The sequence below is a fragment of the Haemorhous mexicanus genome, chromosome 23, assembly GCF_027477595.1.
Source record: "Haemorhous mexicanus isolate bHaeMex1 chromosome 23, bHaeMex1.pri, whole genome shotgun sequence".
In the NCBI taxonomy this organism is placed as follows: domain Eukaryota; kingdom Metazoa; phylum Chordata; class Aves; order Passeriformes; family Fringillidae; genus Haemorhous; species Haemorhous mexicanus.
The window spans coordinates 3,056,232-3,065,899 of NC_082363.1; positions in this window are offsets into that span (position 1 = coordinate 3,056,232).

Sequence of the window (9,668 nt, forward strand, 5' to 3'; positions counted from 1 at the left end):
CTCTGATGCAGTTTTCTGTGCTGTGTACTGTTCAGTGTTTGTAAGGAGGTTTCAGCTGAACTTTAATACCTTTAATAAAGATGAACTTTTTCATCCTCACCAGTGTGTTCTGCCAGTTTTCCAGTGCCATGGTCACTGCTCCATACAACTGTGACAGCATAATGCCTCCCCCATGTGTGTCATAAAGGAGCTTAAAGCATGGCTTGAAATTTTCCTGCCTTGGCCAGTGGCACAGAGTGCTTTACAAACACATTTAGAGATAAAATACAGGATAACATGCTGTCAATACATGGCTGGTCTTTCCAAATAAGGAAGCTTCAATTCCGAGTGTCTGCAGATGGCAGCGTTGCTCTTCCCTTGCTGCTGCAGAGCCTTTCTTCTACAGGCACCCATGAGCTGTGCTTGCAAAGGATTTTTTTAGTGTTTGGTTGTATCTCATGTAAGGGAACTTGAAAGATAAGTGGCTGCAGACGAATTTTTATAGTGCAGATTATGACTGGACAGATGTTCCTGGCCTAGGCAGGTACTGGCAGAAATGGGCATTTGAAGAAAGCCAGCCAACTCTTAAATTTTAAAGCCTTTGTTGATGGCTTAATAAGCTTAATAAGGCTTAATACTCTTTCTGGTCAGATGCTGAGGGCTGGGTTTTCAAAAGAGTGTGGGCAAGCTATGCATGAGGCATAATATACTTGTGGGGCAAAGAATGCCATGTCTGCACACTCCATGAGATGTACTTCTGTTCTGTCAATTGCTTTTAACACATCTTGAATCCCCAGTGAAAAATCTTAATACTTTTGCAGTGGTTTTGGTAGCTTGGACTCTATTCTCCCTGTCACTTGGGTGAGCAGACTGAATCACTGCTGCTTACTCGAGGTGATGCTCCTTTGTTGCAATATGACACGAAATGAATGGCACTCACATGCTGTGATGTTTAAGGTTAAAAAGGTGCATTTATTTCTGGACTTCAATATTTACAGAATTCTAAAAGTGACCATGAAATTGCTACTTCTCCAACCACACTGGTCAAACCAACAGTCTATCAATTCTCTCTTCCTCCAGAAAGGAATGTAAAACAATCATAATTTACATGAAAAGTGCATGAAAAACTCTATTAAAAAATGTAAACATGAGAAGACTAAGAAGAACTTTAGAAGAACAGGACAACACTCCTTGGAGGAGAGCACTTAGTTCTCCTTTCCAGTCTGAAGCCTTAATAACTGGGCCTTTCATGGGTAGGTTATTTTTTATTTTGTTATAGATGGGCAATGCAATGGTTGGCACTCACAATTAAGGGATGTGTATGTTAAGAGAAGTTTTATAGATGTATATTTTGTTGTTTTAGTATGTTCTCCCCATAGTTCTCTCTCCCTTCCCCCTTGTATTGCTGACACTGCTCGAGCATTTAGGGAGGGCAGGCGTGTTACTAGAGTCGTGTGTCTTGGTTTGGAAAGAGAGGTGTGTGCTGAGGAAGGCAGGAGTCTTGTGTGAAATGGAAAATGTAAACCCCTTCCCTCTGAATTGCTGTAAATTTTACATTAAGGGGCTCTCAGGCAAAAAATATGGGAGCAGGGAATAACAGTTCTTTACCAGGGAAGAAAATAAAATGATAAAATAAACAATGCAGTAAACCAAACCAACCCTGCCAGAGCCAGAGCACAGCCTGACACCCTGTGGGTCAGGGTGCTGGCAGCAGTGCCATTGGAATTGTGGCTCAGCCCTCCTGCAGTGCCAGGGCTGGTTCTGCTGGAGCAGGGATCCTGGAGAAGGGTGCAGTCTGCCTCTGGAGGTCCAGGGGCAGAGGCAGCTGCTGCTCCTCTGGGAATCCAGTGGAGAAGCTGTGCTGGTGTTCCAGAATCTCAGATTCTATCCGGGTAGGAATGCCTGGCTCCTCCCTCTGGGCTCACATCTCCCAGTGGGATGCTGCAGTTCTTATCAGCCATGCAGGGACATTCAATGGCCTGTTATCAGCAGGTGTCTCCCTGGGTGTGGAAGAGAGAAGGAAAACTGCCCACTGAACAGAAGACAACTGCCATGCAGGTGGCAAATAGAATACAATCTGCTTGGCACTCCAGGACATCGTGGCATGGCAACACCTGACCTCTGATCAAGTTGTAAGAAAATGATCTCCACCAATGGATGGCAGAAAAGGAGTTGACTGACAAGAGGGAGGGGCCAAGGGTATAAAAACCAAAACAATTTTGTAGATGAGGCCCTGGCTGTTTAGTTCTGTGCTCACAGCCCTGTAATTTTTCCTTGTTCAGTTTTTTGTTGTGTTTTGTTAAGGTTTAATAAACCTTTGAAATTTTAAAAGTGAGTGCTGTTTCTCACATATTTAAATCGCCTTCAGTCACTTCATACTTTGAGTTTGAGCCTGCTTAATTATGTTAAGGAATGAAATGCTGCTCTTTTTTTAAGGCTATTTTTCATTTTAAGGTGGAGTTAAGTATCTAGCCAAGATAAAATCAATGGTATTGCTTAAAAATGTGTAAGTTTCAATGAAGCTCAGCAGAGCTGGATTATTGCAGCTGTATGTCTAAAGGAAACAGGCCCATTGCTGGACAGAACCATGCCCATGTTTTATTGTCTGAAACAAGGTCTTTGTGCTTTTCTGAACTCAGAATAAGGCTCACAATGAACTAATTTGTCATGGGATTTTTTTGCACTGTCTTCTGCTGATAACTCTTAATTCTGTCACTGTTTATTCTTGCTACATCTTGAGGAAAACCTGTGTTCTAATCCAGATATTTCAGTGGCCACAAGGATTTGTAGTAATGACAAAAACTTGAAGGACCCAGTTAAGCATTCCTTTGGGGTCAGCTGAGAGAGTGTGACTTGCTCCAACATTTATCTCACTGATCTGCAGGTCCATTCCCTCAGGAAGAAACCTGTGCTTGTGCATCTTTCCCAGGCTTCATGCATGCACTGTCCTGAGTGAGAAGTTCACACTGAGGTGCATGTATGAAGCCTGAGTGAGAAGTTCACACACCAGAGTTCACGACCTCTCCCCATGAAGACCCAAATGTATTTTAAAAGCAGAGCAAATCCAAACAAAACTATAACCCCTGACTGTCCTCTCCTGAATACTCACTGCCTTGCCAGGACCTGAGTGATTTGAAGAATTAAAAATGTATGGCACCATCAAGTTACTCTATCATGAAACAAAACCGAGGAGAAGCTGCTCATTGAGGAGATGGCTGAGCAAGATGGATTTGCTGGCTGAGAGATGTGTCACAGGCAGTTTGTCAGGAAGCAAGGAAAGCAGTGAACCTTGCTAAAACACTGGATCACAAATGCTGCTCCAGGAGCTTGAAAATGTAGAGAGCTTTAGAAACAGGAGTTTAGGGTCTGCCTCCTCCATCTGCCTCCTGGCTGGCACCTTTCAGGTGTCCTGAGCTGGAGTAGCACTGGACAGGTCTGCTAGTCTGAATTCTGCCATAAAGCTTGTAACACACAAATGGATGTATTTACCAGGCTCAGCCCTTGAAGAAGGAGAAAGTCTTGGTTTCTGACAGTTTTTTGATTTGCTTTAGTTCCCAATATAGCCTTAAAAATTTCCATAATTTCCTTTTACGAGCTGTCAGCATATTTAGAAAAAAGTGCACATCTTTGTGGTCTGCAGTGAAAGAAAGGACAACAAAATGTCATCCCTGAGACAGCACTGGTATGTGAGAGGATTCAGATGAGATATTTGGCTGCTCAAGAGGTCTAATTAAGAATTTACAAAATCATCTGGGTACAATAAGCCTTACCCATATTAACACATTAATGGGATTGATTTATCTCCAGAAACTACAAGGGTTGAATTTTCTTTCTGCAATGCTCCATGTGCTGACACAGCCACTTTAGGTACCTCGAAGGTGACATCATTTTGTCTGATTGTCAGTGATCTTTAGTCCTCTCTTGGCCCCAGACTTTGTCTCATTCAGAAAGGAGCAGTTCCTTGAGCATGCTTTCTTTTCCAGAGACACATCCTTCTCCTTATTCATTGGCAGAGTCTTTGCATTGAACATTCAGTGGTTGCTGATAGCACACCAGGTATGATCTGGGGTATGACCTTTGTGAATTACTGTGAGGTGATGCTTACACACCATTGCTGATTTTAGCTCCTGATTTTTTGGTTTGGTTTGGTTTGGTTTTTTTGGGTTGTTGTTGTTGTTTAGGACTAGATTTAAGGCCATTGGGAGTTCCTGTAAACTCCCTGCAGAGATGGGGATAGTGTGTTTGACTTCCTCTGTGGTTTGTTCTGCATTTGTGAAGATGTTTTACAAGAAGTTGGTTCCACTGTATTTATGAGCTCCTCTGTGCTGTTGCCAAGCACTTCACAGTCCTTGAGAGATGATTTTGTTATTTAATGTGGGTTCTCTATAAAGAAGAGAACACCTCTGGGGTATTCACATTCTCTGAAAAAATCCCTTCGCTCAGGATTTTTCTCCTGAGAAGCTGAGAAACCTCAGAGAAAAGGAGAACAATTCTTATCTCACTTGCTTCTCCTGTGTTGTGTTTGTCTGAAATGTGTTTGGAGATTGTTCACCCACAGGTGATTGTTCCATTGCATTCTGCTCTGAGTTGTTTTCACTCTTTGGCCAATCAGGGCCAAGCTGTGTCAGGGCTCTGGAAAGAGTCAGGAGTTTTCATTATTATCTTTTTAGCATTCTGTAAGTATCCTTTCTGCATTCTTTAGTATAGTATAGTATAGTATTCTATAATATATCATAGTATAATAAAATAACAAATCAGCCTTCTGAGAACATGGAGTCAGATCCATCATTCCTGCCTTTGTCAGGGCACCCTACAAATACAATACACCTCCTCTTCCTCCCTGCTTTTCTGCTAATGCTTCTGCCTTTCACTGCCATAACCTGAGAAAAAGCTGACAACACAGAGCAATACTGCCCAGCCAAGGTGGGCTGCCAGGTCTGGGCTACAGAAGTTTGTATCCAGCCCTGCTTGGACAGGAGCAGACAGTTCCATACCAGCCAGCCTACCAGCACCCTTTGGGAAATGGACTGTTGAAATAGGGGTCTCCTCCAGCCAGGTCTCACAAGTTCTTGGAGATCTATTTCACACCCAAGAGAGCTCAGCTGCCTTGGAAGGCATAAAATCAGCAGGATGGCTTCTGTGGTAGTGTTGGAAACAAAAAGGTTTAATAAAAGGCAAAATAACAAAACTCTTTACAGAGAAAAACTGAGCCAGGGCAAGAGGTTCTTGCTCCTGTAAGACACCTCACAAAAGTGATTTGTTTCTGTGTTCTCTTCTAGTAAATTGCTCAGGGGGAACTTTTAGGCTCCTGTCCAATTGTCTATCCTTAAGTTTGAGGTGAAGTCCCCCAGGTCCTGTGAGGTGTCTTTTTACCTAATTGAGGAGAATTTCCTGGGCTTATTTCCTTTTTAGGGGGACAAAGGATAGTTTTGTCACTCCAGAGGGGGCACATTCCTATAGACTATATTATCCTTTGTGTTTGTGGATGTTGTGAGCTGTTGTTTCACAGTATCTGGGAGAAAGGTGTATCCCTCTCTTGTTCCAGTGGGAACATAAGACAGAGCTGGTCTATCAGAGCCTGACTTCCTTGCACCAGCAAAATCTTTATTTTTTTCCCTGTGATTATTTTAAAAGTTGTTACCTTGCAGGCAATGCCTGTGCTGGATCGTGTAATAAAAGACTAATTGGGCACCTTCTATCCCAGCACAGTAAACTGAGATCATGACCTTTCAGGGGTTAGCAATCCAATTATCTGGAGAAACAGTTCCAGATTGAAATACCCTTCTAACCTCTTGCTGCTTAGTTTTCCAAATCCGTACTGGAAATTTCAAAAGTCGCATAATAAAAAAGGCTGGAATTACCCTTACACAGCTTCCATACAGGTTTATATTATCTAGTGATAATTCTGTCTCTGAGCCTGTTTTGAGAAATTTCTGGATTCACATGAGCCAAAGAGAACTGACAATTTTAGAAGATCACACTTTTTTACAGGCTCTCCAGGGTGACACAGAGAGCTTGTGGGACTAACTGCATTTCAGATGCCTGAATTTGCTTCTTCCAGGAAGCTAACACCCTATGAATTGTTTTCTTTAAGTTTTTAAAGCAACACAGAGGTGTGAGGTTTTTTGTTTAAAAGACAGGAAATACTAAGACAACAAGCAGTGTGTAGTCAGTTTTTCCTTGATCTGGGCACTACTGGTTCTCTGTGGGATACTGGTACATAGTGGGAAATTTACCACCAAAGGAGTTAGGAACTTACACTGGTTTTGTCTGGGGTGTGAGTCCAGATGTTGCTATGATTGTTGTTGTTTTTAGTTTAATATATGTTGAAGCTGGCAAATATATGCTGAGAGCCAGGTGGGACAGATGAGATGTGACGAAGCTCTCGGATGATTGATAATGAGCAGGGAAAATCAATTGTGTTAATTTCTGGCTTGTCACTGGGTTGGAGAATTAATGAGAAAGTCTCTCTAACTTAATGGTATTTGCACATTATACAGGCTGTGATGAAATGGTCTTCAGGCACTGCTTGGCATCACAATTGTGGGATTATTGTAGATCTAGAGGCAGGAACAGAAATCTACAAGCACAAAAACTCCCTTCCCAAATAGCCACCAAGCAAAGACATACCACCTAAGAGAGCTGAAGAGAAAACAGAGACATCATCTTTTGCTGCTTGTACTGTGCCTTTAGGAGCATATTGTAGGGGCTGAGGCTTTGGGGTGTGATGATTCATACTGTGAGTGGTGCTGTGCTGCTGATAAACACTGTGGGAATCCTTCCCTCCAGCACTCTGTAGGCTGCAGGGAGGCTGCTTGCAGTGCAGTGTTTTCTAGAAAGCTGCTGAAAATGCTTGAAAGATTTTAGTCCCCATCTTCCTTTGAGCCCAGGAATGGCTGGCCTTTATGCCCACTGAGCATGAATTTTGTGCCAGGCTAGCAACAGTGTTATGGCACAGAGGGTGAAGCAGTGGTGCCAGCTTCCCTGCACCGACCTTCCAAAGAAGGCAGGAGGGGAAGCAGCAGATGGCCAGTGGACCTCTGGAGCAGTCTGTGATGCTCTCAGTAACTCCCTTGCAGAACTGAGCACACATGTAGCTGCTTGGATGAGAGGGGAGTGCTGCTCTTGATCATGACTGATGATGACATCACTTGATCATGACAGAAAAGGGGATCCATCTCCACAGCTGCCTCCTGTCTGCCCGTTCATCCAGCTGAGACAGCAGCAGTGTAATTGATGGTGCACTGCTGGACAAGTCATCCATAAACCTTGTGTGCTCAGAGCACCTGCAGAGCCTCTTTGCTTCTCTTGTCAACCTCCCTGTCCTTGCTTAAAATCAGCAGGATGGCTTCTGTGGTAGTGTTGGAAACGAAAAGGTTTAATAAAAGGCAAAATAACAAAACTCTTTACAGAGAAAAGTGTACTATGGTGTACTTCACAAACCCTCCCATTCTCCAGTCTACACTGAAGTATGCTAAGTGCTCAAAATCCCAGAGGCTCCCAGGGCTGTCAAAAATGGAATAAATCCAGATCCTGTATAGAGAGTGACACTAAATTTGTTCAGTGTTTTCTCTCTAAAGATTTGGTGCAGGTTCTTTTCTTTCCATCTCAACATGTCTAGGTTTTAGTTGTGATGGAAAGTTTTGGAAGAGAATGTTTGAAAGTTTCCTGTTCTGACAGGTGGACAATTACAAAGTTTAGAGTCAGAGGAGTAGGCCAGACCTCAAATGCCCCCAGAACTGAACTCTGCAGGTTTCTCAGCTGCCTGGACTCTTATGGTATTGCACAAATATCTTAACATGTCTAGAGTCTCAGTATTACATATTAGGGTTTGGTATAAGGCACTTGCATCAAGATAAAAGTTTAGCAAAATCTCCCACTCACTTATTAATGGAGAGATCTTTCATGCTTGGGAATCACATCATTAATGCACTTCCAATGTAGAGGGTGATGAAATGTTGGTGTGAGCAGCATCAGGACTATTGTGCCAAAGCTCAGCATCCTGATGGACTCTGTACAAACCTAGGCCATGCCTGGGGATAAGTGACTGGAGTTGGCTTCACATTTGAATAATATTGTCTTTGCTATGTATAAACTGAGATGGAAACCTCATGGGCCAAAATCATTTTTGTCATGCTTGAAATGACTCAAACAGAATCATACTAAGGATGAATTTGTTCTTTTCTGCTAACTCTCAGCATTCCTGGGGCTTTAAAGCCAACATGGAAGAGATGGTATCTCTTGCTTCCCTCATATCTCTTTGAAGTTGGCATCTTTCCTGGGCCTTGGGCATTAACATCCTCCTGCACAGCCAGACAGTGACAGCGAGCAGCATGTAGTGGCTGTAGTATCATTCTTTAGTTTCTTTAGCAGAATATAATCACTAGCTCTCTTACCATATCACTGCCATAGAGCATTACTAATGATGATGATTAATGGGTTTAATTTACTTAGAAAGAATAATGTGCAATAATTCCATTGTGAAAGCTGAAAATCTGGAGTTCCAGCTTCGGATCCTGTCAGTACTGCTGTTACAAACCCTTCTGTGCTAGGCAAAAGTCATTCAGAGATGTTATTTCCCATATGTTTTAGAAATAAGCTACCCTGGGAATTTTCCTTTCCACTGATAAGTCTGCTTTGCCATGAAAAATCTTGTAGGAAAATCCTGCCTTACTTTTTCTTTACAGTGCTTAAAATTTTCTGTAATTATGCTTTTATAAACAGTAAGAAATATTTATTATCTGTTGTGTTGAAGCAGAGGAGTCTGCTGGGTTTTTTTGTAGTGGTAGGTGAGAGACAGCTCTTGGTGGTCTAGAATATGAGTGGGACTGGTTCATTTGAGGCTGGACAGGCTGGCTTTTTTCACATGGGGTAAGGAATCCCAGGAGGACGAGATCCCACAGTGAGGTGCTTAATGCATTTAAATAGATCACATTTCTGCCCTCTTCCTGCCTGCTGATGGAGCAGTACCAGAGGCTTGTGGAGGTGAAGGCTGTGTATCAGGTGCCTGATGTCCTCTGGAAGGCACCTCCACATTTTTTCCTTTATTTTATGGTAAAGTCTCTGAGGTTTTGATCCAGAAGAAACACAGTGCAGCAGGGCCCTGGTTTAATTTGAGGTCTTTAAGAATGCTGTAATATTCAAGGTGATATTTCATGGCAGGAAAGAGGGCAATGTTGAACTCTATGTGATTACCTACTGGCTCAGCTCTTATTCAAGTATCCATTAAATCTATCTCCCTTCAAGTGAAGCAGAATCTTCATCCTCTCCCTCATGCTTCACTGAAAGAGTTAATGGATAATACTCATGTTTATAGTCCTGCCAGGATGTTTTTAATTACCTGCATTGTTTTATTACATAATGGTGATATTTGCTCTGTTGGGCTATTGGCACCTTTGCAGGAAGCAAACAAACCAGGCATCCATCAGGCTGAGCAATTACAGAGAGTTTGTTTATTTTTTACAGGTTTCCTAATCAATACTGGCACTGTTTCTGCTCCAAGCCTGGCTGCTCATGCAGCCAGCTTATCCTGCTGCCTTAGCAGTCAACTCTTTGGGAGATGATGAGGGTTTGGTCATCCTGAAAAAACAGGATGGCAAGGAAGGCAAAGGAAGAGAATAATTCATATAGATGGCAGTGATTTCACCCTCCTCTCCAAGGTGTGATGAGGCTGATGCCCTGATACAGGA